Raw genomic sequence first — 12,172 nt, 5'->3', positions numbered from 1 at the left:
CTGTGTGTAAAGGGTGTCCCTGTGTGTAAAGGATGTCTCTGTGTGTAAAGTGTGTCTCTGTGCGTAAAGTATGTCTCTGTGCGTGAAGTGTGTCTCTGTGCTTAAAGTGTGTCTCTGTGCTTAAAGTGTGTCTCTGTGCTTAAAGTGTGTCTCTGTGCTTAAAGTGTGTCTCAGTGCTTAAAGTGTGTCTCTGTGCTTAAAGTGAGTCTGTGTCTGTGTGTAACGTTTGTCTCCGTGTCTTTGTGTCTCTGTGTGTAAAGTGTATCTCTGTGTGTTAAGGGTGTCTCTGTGCATAAAGTGTGTCTGTGACTGTGTGTAAAGTGTGTTTCTGTGTGTAAAGAGTCTCTCTGTGTATAAATGGTGTCTCTGTGTGTAAATGGTGTCTCTGTGTGTAAATGTTGTCTCTGGGTGTAAAGGGTGTCTCTGTGTGTAAAGGGTGTCTCTGTGTCTATGTTTAATGTGTGTCTCTGTGTATAAAGAGGGTCTCTGTGTCTGTGTAAAATGTGTCTCTGTTTGTAAAGTGTTTCTGTGTGTAAAGTGAATCTCTGCATATCAGTGTAAAGTGTGTCTCAGTGACCCTTTGTGTAAATGATGTCTCTGTGTGTAAAGTGTGTCTCTGTGTGTAAAGTGTGTCTCTGTGTGTAAAGTGTGTCTCTGTATGTAAAGAGTGTCTCTGTGTGTAACGTGTGTCTCTGTGTGTAACGTGTGTCTCTGGGCTTAAAGTGTATCTCTGGGCTTAAAGTGTGTCTCTGGGCTTAAAGTGTGTCTCTGGGCTTAAAGTGTGTCTCTGGGCTTAAAGTGTGTCTCTGGGCTTAAAGTGTGTCTCTGGGCTTAAAGTGTGTCTCTGGGCTTAAATGGTGTCTCTGTGTGTAAATGGTGTCTCTGTGTGTAAATGGTGTCTCTGTGTGTAAATGGTGTCTCTGTGTGTAAATGGTGTCTCTGTGTGTAAATGGTGTCTCTGTGTGTAAATGGTGTCTCTGTGTGTAAATGGTGACTCTGGGCTTAAAGTGTGTCTCTGGGCTTAAAGTGTGTCTCTGGGCTTAAAGTGTGTCTCTGGGCTTAAAGTGTGTCTCTGGGGTTAAAGTGTGTCTCTGGGGTTAAAGTGTGTCTCTGGGCTTAAATGGTGTCTCTGTGTGTAAATGGTGTCTCTGTGTGTAAAGGGTGGCTCTGTGTGTAAAGGGTGTCTCTGTCTGTAAAGGGTGTCTCGGTGTGTAAAGGGTGTCTCTGTGTGTAAAGGGTGTCTATGTGTGTAAAGGGTGTCTCTGTGTCTATGTGTAATGTGTGCCTTTGTGTATGAAGAGGGTCTCTGTGTCTGTGTAAATGTGTCTCTGTTTGTAAAGTCTTTCTGTGTGTAAAGTGTATATCTGCATATCAGTGTAAAGTGTGTCTCTGTATCTGAGTATGTAAAGTGTGTCTCTGTATCTGAATGTGTAAAGTGTGTCTCTGTATCTGAATGTGTAAAGTGTGTTTCTGTATCTGAATGTGTAAAGTGTGTTTCTGTATCTGAGTGTGTAAAGTGTGTCTCTGTATCTGAGTGTGTAAAGTGTGTCTCTGTATCTGAGTGTGTCTCTGTGACTCTGTGTGTCAAGTGTTTCTTGGTGCCTCTGTGGGTAATGTGTGTCTCTGTGTCTCTGTGTGTAAAGGGTGTCTCTGTATAAAAGATGTCTCTGTGTGTAAAGTGTGTCTTTGTTTCTATATGTGGAAAGGGTGTCTCTGTCTTTTAAAGTGTGGCTCAGTGACCCTTTTTGTAAAGTGTGTCTCTGTGTGTAAAGTGTGTCTCTGTGTGTAAAGTGTGTCTCTGTGTGTAAAGTGTGTCTCTGTGTGTAAAGTGTGTCTCTGTGTGTAAAGTGTATCTCTGTGTGTAAAGGGTGTCTCTGTGTGTAAAGTGTGTCTCTGTGTGTAAAGTGTGTCTCTGTGTGTAAAGGGTGTCTCTGTGTGTAAAGGGTGTCTCTGTGTGTAAATGGTGTCTCTGTGTGTAAAGGGTGTCTCTGTGTGTAAAGGGTGTCTCTGTGTGTAAATGGTGTCTCTGTGTGTAAATGGTGTCTCTGTGTGTAAATGGTGTCTCTGTGTGTTAATGGTGTCTCTGTGTGTTAATGGTGTCTCTGTGTGTTAATGGTGTCTCTGTGTGTTAATTGTGTCTCTGTGTGTTAATTGTGTCTCTGTGTGTAAAGTGTGTCTCTGTGTGTAAAGTGTGTCTCTGTATGTAAAGAGTGTCTCTGTGTGTAACGTGTGTCTCTGTGTGTAACGTGTGTCTCTGGGCTTAAAGTGTATCTCTGGGCTTAAAGTGTGTCTCTGGGCTTAAAGTGTGTCTCTGGGCTTAAAGTGTGTCTCTGGGCTTAAAGTGTGTCTCTGGGCTTAAAGTGTGTCTCTGGGCTTAAAGTGTGTCTCTGGGCTTAAATGGTGTCTCTGTGTGTAAATGGTGTCTCTGTGTGTAAATGGTGTCTCTGTGTGTAAATGGTGTCTCTGTGTGTAAATGGTGTCTCTGTGTGTAAATGGTGTCTCTGTGTGTAAATGGTGTCTCTGTGTGTAAATGGTGACTCTGGGCTTAAAGTGTGTCTCTGGGCTTAAAGTGTGTCTCTGGGCTTAAAGTGTGTCTCTGGGCTTAAAGTGTGTCTCTGGGGTTAAAGTGTGTCTCTGGGGTTAAAGTGTGTCTCTGGGCTTAAATGGTGTCTCTGTGTGTAAATGGTGTCTCTGTGTGTAAAGGGTGGCTCTGTGTGTAAAGGGTGTCTCTGTCTGTAAAGGGTGTCTCGGTGTGTAAAGGGTGTCTCTGTGTGTAAAGGGTGTCTATGTGTGTAAAGGGTGTCTCTGTGTCTATGTGTAATGTGTGCCTTTGTGTATGAAGAGGGTCTCTGTGTCTGTGTAAATGTGTCTCTGTTTGTAAAGTCTTTCTGTGTGTAAAGTGTATATCTGCATATCAGTGTAAAGTGTGTCTCTGTATCTGAGTATGTAAAGTGTGTCTCTGTATCTGAATGTGTAAAGTGTGTCTCTGTATCTGAATGTGTAAAGTGTGTTTCTGTATCTGAATGTGTAAAGTGTGTTTCTGTATCTGAGTGTGTAAAGTGTGTCTCTGTATCTGAGTGTGTAAAGTGTGTCTCTGTATCTGAGTGTGTCTCTGTGACTCTGTGTGTCAAGTGTTTCTTGGTGCCTCTGTGGGTAATGTGTGTCTCTGTGTCTCTGTGTGTAAAGGGTGTCTCTGTATAAAAGATGTCTCTGTGTGTAAAGTGTGTCTTTGTTTCTATATGTGGAAAGGGTGTCTCTGTCTTTTAAAGTGTGGCTCAGTGACCCTTTTTGTAAAGTGTGTCTCTGTGTGTAAAGTGTGTCTCTGTGTGTAAAGTGTGTCTCTGTGTGTAAAGTGTGTCTCTGTGTGTAAAGTGTGTCTCTGTGTGTAAAGTGTATCTCTGTGTGTAAAGGGTGTCTCTGTGTGTAAAGTGTGTCTCTGTGTGTAAAGTGTGTCTCTGTGTGTAAAGGCTGTCTCTGTGTGTAAAGGGTGTCTCTGTGTGTAAATGGTGTCTCTGTGTGTAAAGGGTGTCTCTGTGTGTAAAGGGTGTCTCTGTGTGTAAATGGTGTCTCTGTGTGTAAATGGTGTCTCTGTGTGTAAATGGTGTCTCTGTGTGTTAATGGTGTCTCTGTGTGTTAATGGTGTCTCTGTGTGTTAATGGTGTCTCTGTGTGTTAATTGTGTCTCTGTGTGTTAATTGTGTCTCTGTGTGTAAATGGTGTCTTTGTGTGTAAAGGGTGTCTCTGTGTGTAAAGGGTGTCTCTGTGTGTAAAGTGTGTCTCTGTGTGTAAAGGGTGTCTCTGTGTGTAAATGGTGTCTCTGTGTGTAAAGGGTGTCTCTGTGTGTAAAGGGTGTCTCTGTGTCTATGTGTAATGTGTGTCTCTGTGTATAAAGAGGGTCTCTGTGTCTGTGTAAAATGTGTCTCTGTTTGTAAAGTCTTTCTGTGTGTAAAGTGTATCTCTGCATATCAGTGTAAAGTGTGTCTCTGTATCTGAATGTGTAAAGTGTGTCTCTGTATCTGAATGTGTAAAGTGTGTCTCTGTATCTGAGTGTGTAAAGTGTGTCTCTGTATCTGAGTGTGTAAAGTGTGTCTCTGTATCTGAGTGTGTAAAGTGTGTCTCTGTATCTGAGTGTGTCTCTGTGACTCTGTGTGTCAAGTGTTTCTTGGTGCCTCTGTGGGTAATGTGTGTCTCTGTGTCTCTGTGTGTAAAAGGTGTCTCTGTATAAAAGATGTCTCTGTGTGCAAAGTGTGTCTTTGTTTCTATATGTGGAAAGGGTGTCTCTGTCTTTTAAAGTGTGTCTCAGTGACCTTGTGTGTAAAGTGTGTCTCTGTGTGTAAAGTGTGTCTCTGTGTGTAAAGTGTGTCTCTGTGTGTAAAGTTTGTCTCTGTGTGTAAAGTTTGTCTCTGTGTGTAAAGTATGTTTCTGTGTGTAAAGTATGTTTCTGTGTGTAAATGGTGTCTCTGTGTGTTAATGGTGTCTCTGTGTGTTAATGGTGTCTCTGTGTGTTAATGGTGTCTCTGTGTGTAAATGGTGTCTCTGTGTGTAAATGGTGTCTCTTTGTGCAAATGGTGTCTCTGTGTGTAAAGGGTGTCCCTGTGTGTAAAGGGTGTCCCTGTGTGTAAAGGGTGTCCCTGTGTGTAAAGGATGTCCCTGTGTGTAAAGGATGTCTCTGTGTGTAAAGTGTGTCTCTGTGCGTAAAGTATGTCTCTGTGCGTGAAGTGTATCTCTGTGCTTAAAGTGTGTCTCTGTGCTTAAAGTGTGTCTCTGTGCTTAAAATGTGTCTCTGTGCTTAAAGTGTGTCTCTGTGCTTAAAGTGTGTCTCAGTGCTTAAAGTGTGTCTCTGTGCTTAAAGTGAGTCTGTGTCTGTGTGTAACGTGTATCTCCGTGTCTTTGTGTCTCTGTGTGTAAAGTGTATCTCTGTGCGTTAAGGGTGTCTCTGTGCATAAAGTGTGTCTGTGACTGTGTGTAATGTGTGTTTCTGTGTGTAAAGAGTCTCTCTGTGTATAAATGGTGTCTCTGTGTGTAAATGGTGTCTCTGTGTGTAAATGTTGTCTCTGGGTGTAAAGGGTGTCTCTGTGTGTAAAGGGTGTCTCTGTGTGTAAAGGGTGTCTCTGTGTGTAAAGGGTGTCTCTGTGTGTAAAGGGTGTCTCTGTGTGTAAAGGGTATCTCTGTATCTATGTTTAATGTGTGTCTCTGTGTATAAAGAGGGTCTCTGTGTCTGTGTAAAATGTGTCTCTGTTTGTAAAGTGTTTCTGTGTGTAAAGTGAATCTCTGCATATCAGTGTAAAGTGTGTCTCAGTGACCCTTTGTGTAAATGGTGTCTCTGTGTGTAAAGTGTGTCTCTGTGTGTAAAGTGTGTCTCTGTGTGTAAAGTGTGTCTCTGTGTGTAACGTGTGTCTCTGTGTGTAACGTGTGTCTCTGTGTGTAACGTGTGTCTCTGTGTGTAACGTGTGTCTCTGTGTGTAACGTGTGTCTCTGGGCTTAAAGTGTGTCTCTGGGCTTAAAGTGTGTCTCTGGGCTTAAAGTGTGTCTCTGGGCTTAAAGTGTGTCTCTGGGCTTAAAGTGTGTCTCTGGGCTTAAAGTGTGTCTCTGGGCTTAAAGTGTGTCTCTGGGCTTAAATGGTGTCTCTGGGCTTAAATGGTGTCTCTGGGCTTAAATGGTGTCTCTGGGCTTAAATGGTGTCTCTGGGCTTAAATGGTGTTTCTGGGCTTAAATGGTGTCTCTGTGTGTAAATGGTGTCTCTGTGTGTAAATGGTGTCTCTGTGTGTAAATGGTGTCTCTGTGTGTAAATAGTGTCTCTGTGTGTAAATGGTGTCTCTGTGTGTAAATGGTGTCTCTGTGTGTAAATGGTGTCTCTGTGTGTAAATGGCGTCTCTGTGTGTAAATGGCGTCTCTGTGTGTAAGTGGCGTCTCTGTGTGTAAATGGCGTCTCTGTGTGTAAATGGCGTCTCTGTGTGTAAATGGCGTCTCTGTGTGTAAATGGCGTCTCTGTGTGTAAATGGCGTCTCTGTGTGTAAATGGCGTCTCTGTGTGTAAAGGGTTTCTCTGTGTGTAAAGGGTGTCTCTGTGTGTAAAGGGTGTCTCTGTGTGTAAAGGGTGTCTCTGTGTGTAAAGGGTGTCTCTGTGTGTAAAGGGTGTCTCTGTGAGTAAAGGGTGTCTCTGTGAGTAAAGGGTGTCTCTGTGAGTAAAGGGTGTCTCTGTGTGTAAAGGGTGTCTCTGTGTGTAAATGGTGTCTCTTTGTGTAAAGTGTGTCTCTGTGTGTAAAGTGTGTCTCTGTGTGTAAAGGGTGTCTCTGTGTGTAAAGGGTGTCTCTGTGTGTAAATGGTGTCTCTGTGTGTAAATGGTGTCTCTGCGTGTAAATGGTGTCTCTGCGTGTTAATGGTGTCTCTGCGTGTTAATGGTGTCTCTGCGTGTTAATGGTGTCTCTGCGTGTTAATGGTGTCTCTGTGTGTTACTGGTGTCTCTGTGTGTTACTGGTGTCTCTGTGTGTTACTGGTGTCTCTGTGTGTTAATGGTGTCTCTGTGTGTTAATGGTGTCTCTGTGTGTTAATGGTGTCTCTGTGTGTTAATGGTGTCTCTGTGTGTAAATGGTGTCTCTGTGTGTAAATGGTGTCTCTGTGTGTAAAGGATGTCTCTGTGTGTAAAGGGTGTGTCTGTGTGTAAAGGGTGTGTCTGTGTGTAAAGGGTGTCTCTGTGTGTAAAGGGTGTCTCTGTGTGTAAAGGGTGTCTCTGTGTGTAAAGGGTGTCTCTGTGTGTAAAGGGTGTCTCTGTGTTTAAAAGGTGTGTCTGTGTGTAAAGGGTGTCCCTGTGTGTAAAGGGTGTCCCTGTGTGTAAAGGATGTCTCTGTGTGTAAAGTGTGTCTCTGTGCGTAAAGTATGTCTCTGTGCGTGAAGTGTATCTCTGTGCTTAAAGTGTGTCTCTGTGCTTAAAGTGTGTCTCTGTGCTTAAAATGTGTCTCTGTGCTTAAAGTGTGTCTCTGTGCTTAAAGTGTGTCTCAGTGCTTAAAGTGTGTCTCAGTGCTTAAAGTGTGTCTCTGTGCTTAAAGTGAGTCTGTGTCTGTGTGTAACGTGTGTCTCCGTGTCTTTGTGTCTCTGTGTGTAAAGTGTATCTCTGTGTGTTAAGGGTGTCTCTGTGCATAAAGTGTGTCTGTGACTGTGTGTAAAGTGTGTTTCTGTGTGTAAAGAGTCTCTCTGTGTATAAATGGTGTCTCTGTGTGTAAATGGTGTCTCTGTGTGTAAATGGTGTCTCTGGGTGTAAAGGGTGTCTCTGTGTGTAAAGGGTGTCTCTGTGTGTAAAGGGTGTCTCTGTGTGTAAAGGGTGTCTCTGTGTGTAAAGGGTATCTCTGTGTGTAAAGGGTATCTCTGTGTCTATGTTTAATGTGTGTCTCTGTGTATAAAGAGGGTCTCTGTGTCTGTGTAAAATGTGTCTCTGTTTGTAAAGTGTTTCTGTGTGTAAAGTGAATCTTTGCATATCAGTGTAAAGTGTGTCTCAGTGACCCTTTGTGTAAATGGTGTCTCTGTGTGTAAAGTGTGTCTCTGTGTGTAAAGTGTGTCTCTGTATGTAAAGAGTGTCTCTGTGTGTAACGTGTGTCTCTGTGTGTAACGTGTGTCTCTGTGTGTAACGTGTGTCTCTGTGTGTAACGTGTGTCTCTGTGTGTAACGTGTGTCTCTGGGCTTAAAGTGTGTCTCTGGGCTTAAAGTGTGTCTCTGGGCTTAAAGTGTGTCTCTGGGCTTAAAGTGTGTCTCTGGGCTTAAAGTGTATCTCTGGGCTTAAAGTGTGTCTCTGGGCTTAAAGTGTGTCTCTGGGCTTAAAGTGTGTCTCTGGGCTTAAAGTGTGTCTCTGGGCTTAAAGTGTGTCTCTGGGCTTAAAGTGTGTCTCTGGGCTTAAATGGTGTCTCTGGGCTTAAATGGTGTCTCTGTGTGTAAATGGTGTCTCTGTGTGTAAATGGTGTCTCTGTGTGTAAATGGTGTCTCTGTGTGTAAATGGTGTCTGTGTGTAAATGGTGTCTCTGTGTGTAAATGGTGTCTCTGTGTGTAAATGGTGTCTCTGTGTGTGAATGGTGTCTCTGTGTGTGAATGGTGTCTCTGTGTGTGAATGGTGTCTCTGTGTGTAAATAGTGTCTCTGTGTGTAAATGGTGTCTCTGTGTGTAAATGGTGTCTCTGTGTGTAAATGGCGTCTCTGTGTGTAAATGGCGTCTGTGTGTGTAAATGGCGTCTCTGTGTGTAAATGGCGTCTCTGTGTGTAAATGGCGTCTCTGTGTGTAAATGGCGTCTCTGTGTGTAAAGGGTGTCTCTGTGTGTAAAGGGTGTCTCTGTGTGTAAAGGGTGTCTCTGTGTGTAAAGGGTGTCTCTGTGTGTAAAGGGTGTCTCTGTGTGTAAAGGGTGTCTCTGTGTGTAAAGGGTGTCTCTGTGTGTAAATGGTGTCTCTTTGTGTAAAGTGTGTCTCTGTGTGTAAAGGGTGTCTCTGTGTGTAAATGGTGTCTCTGTGTGTAAATGGTGTCTCTGCGTGTAAATGGTGTCTCTGCGTGTTAATGGTGTCTCTGCGTGTTAATGGTGTCTCTGCGTGTTAATGGTGTCTCTGCGTGTTAATGGTGTCTCTGTGTGTTACTGGTGTCTCTGTGTGTTAATGGTGTCTCTGTGTGTTAATGGTGTCTCTGTGTGTTAATGGTGTCTCTGTGTGTTAATGGTGTCTCTGTGTGTAAATGGTGTCTCTGTGTGTAAATGGTGTCTCTGTGTGTAAATGGTGTCTCTGTGTGTAAAGGGTGTGTCTGTGTGTAAAGGGTGTGTCTGTGTGTAAAGGGTGTGTCTGACAGTAAAGGGTGTCTCTGTGTGTAAAGGGTGTCTCTGTGTGTAAAGGGTGTCTCTGTGTGTAAAGGGTGTCTCTGTGTGTAAAGGGTGTCTCTGTGTTTAAAAGGTGTGTCTGTGTGTAAAGGGAGTCTCTGTGTGTAAAGGGTGTCTCTGTGTTTAAAAGGTGTGTCTGTTTGTAAATGGTGTCTCTGTGTGTAAAGGGTGTGGTTTCTTTGTGTGTAAAGTGTGTCTCTGTGTGTAATGTGTCCCATTGTCTCTGTGTGTAAATGTGTCTCTGTTTGTCAAGTTTGTCTAAGTGTCTCTGCGTGTAAAGTGTGTCAGTGTGTTAAGTGTGTCTCTGTGTGTAAAGGGTGTCACTCTGTCTCTGTGCGTAAAGTGTGTCTCTTTGCGTAAAGTGTGTCTCTGTGCGTAAAGTGTGTCTCTGTGCGTAAAGTGTGTCGCTGTGCGTAAAGTGTGTCTCTGTGCGTAAAGTGTGTCTCTGTGCGTAAAGTGTTTGTCTGTGCGTAAAGTGTTTGTCTGTGCGTAAAGTGTGTCTCTGTGCGTAAAGTGTGTCTCTGTGCGTAAAGTGTGTCTCTGTGCGTAAAGTGTGTCTCTGTGCGTAAAGTGTGTCTCTGTGCGTAAAGTGTGTCTTTGTGTGTAAAGTGTTTCTATGTGCTTAAAGTGTGTCTCTGTGATTAAAGTGTTTCTGTGTCTGTGTGTAAAGTGTGTCTCTGTGTCTCTGTGTGTAAAGGGTGTCTCTTTGTCTTTGTGTCTCTGTGTGTAAAGTGTGTCTCTGTGCATAAAGTGTGTCTCTGTGCATAAAGTGTGTCTCTGTGCATAAAGTGTGTCTCTGTGCATAAAGTGTGTCTCTGTGCATAAAGTGTGTCTCTGTGCATAAAGTGTGTCTCTGTGCATAAAGTGTGTCTCTGTGCATAAAGTGTGTCTCTGTGCATAAAGTGTGTCTCTGTGCATAAAGTGTGTCTCTGTGCATAAAGTGTGTCTCTGTGCATAAAGTGTGTCTGTGTCTGTGTGTAAAGGGTGTCTCTGTGTGTCAAGGGTGTCTCTGTGTGTCAAGGGTGTCTCTGTGTGTAAAGGGTGTCTCTGTGTGTAAAGGGTGTCTCTGTGTGTAAAGGGTGTCTCTGTGTGTAAAGGGTGTCTCTGTGTGTTAAGGGTGTCTCTGTGTGTTAAGGGTGTCTCTGTGTGTAAAGGGTGTCTCTGTGTGTAAATGGTGTCTCTGTGTGTAAATGGTGTCTGTGTGTAAATGGTGTCTCTGTGTGTAAAGTGTGTTTCTGTGTGCAAAGGGTGACTCTGTGTGTAAAGAGGGTCTCTGTGTGTAAAGACTGTCTCTGTGTGTAAAGACTGTCTCTGTGTGTAAATGGTGTCTCTGTGTGTAAATGTTGTCTCTGTGTGTAAAGGGTGGCTCTCTGTGTAAAGGGTGGCTCTATGTGTAAAGGGTGGCTCTATGTGTGAAGGGTGTCTCTGTGCTTAAAGGGTGTCTCTGTGTGTAAAGGGTGTCTCTGTGTGTAAAGGGTGGCTCTGTGTGTAAAGGGTGGCTCTGTGTGTAAAGGGTGTCTCTGTGTGTAACGGGTGGCTCTGTGTGTAAAGGGTGGCTCTGTGCTTAAAGTGTGTCTCTGTGCTTAAAGTGTGTCTCTGTGTGTAAAGTGTGTCTCTGTGTGTAAAGTGTGTGTCTGTGCTTAAAGTGTGTCTCTGTGCTTAAAGTGTGTCTCTGTGCATAAAGTGTGTCTCTGTGCATAAAGTGTGTCTCTGTGCATAAAGTGTGTCTCTGTGCATAAAGTGTGTCTCTATGCATAAAGTGTGTCTCTGTGCATAAAGTGTGTCTCTGTGCATAAAGTGTGTCTCTGTGCATAAAGTGTGTCTGTGTCTGTGTGTAAAGGGTGTCTCTGTGTGTCAAGGGTGTCTCTGTGTGTAAAGGGTGTCTCTGTGTGTAAAGGGTGTCTCTGTGTGTAAAGGGTGTCTCTGTGTGTAAAGGGTGTCTCTGTGTGTAAAGGGTGTCTCTGTGTGTAAATGGTGTCTCTGTGTGTAAATGGTGTCTGTGTGTAAATGGTGTCTGTGTGTAAATGGTGTCTCTGTGTGTAAAGTGTGTTTCTGTGTGCAAAGGGTGTCTCTGTGTGTAAAGAGGGTCTCTGTGTGTAAAGACTGTCTCTGTGTGTAAAGACTGTCTCTGTGTGTAAATGGTGTCTCTGTGTGTAAATGTTGTCTCTGTGTGTAAAGGGTGGCTCTATGTGTAAAGGGTGGCTCTATGTGTGAAGGGTGTCTCTGTGCTTAAAGGGTGTCTCTGTGTGTAAAGGGTGTCTCTGTGTGTAAAGGGTGGCTCTGTGTGTAAAGGGTGGCTCTGTGTGTAAAGGGTGTCTCTGTGTGTAAAGGGTGTCTCTGTGTGTAACGGGTGGCTCTGTGTTTAAAGTGTGTCTCTGTGCTTAAAGTGTGTCTCTGTGCTTAAAGTGTGTCTCTGTGCTTAAAGTGTGTCTCTGTGCTTAAAGTGTGTCTCTGTGCTTAAATTGTGTCTCTGTGCTTAAAGTGTGTCTCTGTGCTTAAAGTGTGTCTTTGTCTGTGTGTAAAGGGTGTCTCTGTGTGTAAAGGGTGTCTCTGTGTGTAAAGGGTGTCTCTGTGTGTAAAGGGTGTCTCTGGGTGTAAAGTGTGTCTCTGGGTGTAAAGTGTGTCTCTGGGTGTAAAGTGTGTCTCCGTGCGTAAAGTGTGTCTCTGTGTGTAAAGGGTGGCTCTGTGTGTAAAGTGTGTCTCTGTGCTTAAAGTGTGTCTCTGTGTGTAAAGAGTGTGTCTCTGTGCTTAAAGTGTGTTTCTGTGCTTAAAGTGTGTCTCTGTGCTTAAAGTGTGTCTCTGTGTTTAAAGTGTGTCTCTGTGCTTAAAGTGTGTCTCTGTGCTTAAAGTGTGTCTCTGTGCTTAAAGTGTGTCTCTGTGCTTAAAGTGTGTCTCTGTGCTTAAAGTGTGTCTCTGTGCTGAAAGTGTGTCTCTGTGCTGAAAGTGTGTCTCTGTGCTGAAAGTGTGTCTCTGTGCTGAAAGTGTGTCTCTGTGCTGAAAGTGTGTCTCTGTGCTGAAAGTGTGTCTCTGTGCTGAAAGTGTGTCTCTGTGCTGAAAGTGTGTCTCTGTGTGTAAATGGTGTCTCTGTGTGTAAATGGTGTCTCTGTGTGTAAATGGTGTCTCTGTGTGTAAATGGTGTCTCTGTGTGTAAATGGTGTCTCTGTGTGTAAATGGTTTCTCTGTGTGTAAAGGTTGGCTCTGTGTGTAAAGGGTTTCTCTATTTCTTTGCGTCTCTGTCTGTAAAGGGTGTCTCTGTGTGTAAATGGTGTCTCTTTGTGTAAATGGTGTCTCTTTGTGTAAATGGTGTCTCTTTGTGTAAAGGGTGTCTCTTT

Source organism: Carcharodon carcharias, chromosome 7, assembly GCF_017639515.1.
Source record: "Carcharodon carcharias isolate sCarCar2 chromosome 7, sCarCar2.pri, whole genome shotgun sequence".
NCBI classification, from domain to species: domain Eukaryota; kingdom Metazoa; phylum Chordata; class Chondrichthyes; order Lamniformes; family Lamnidae; genus Carcharodon; species Carcharodon carcharias.
The sequence above is the reverse complement of the archived record's forward strand: the minus strand, read 5'-3'. Positions refer to the sequence as shown.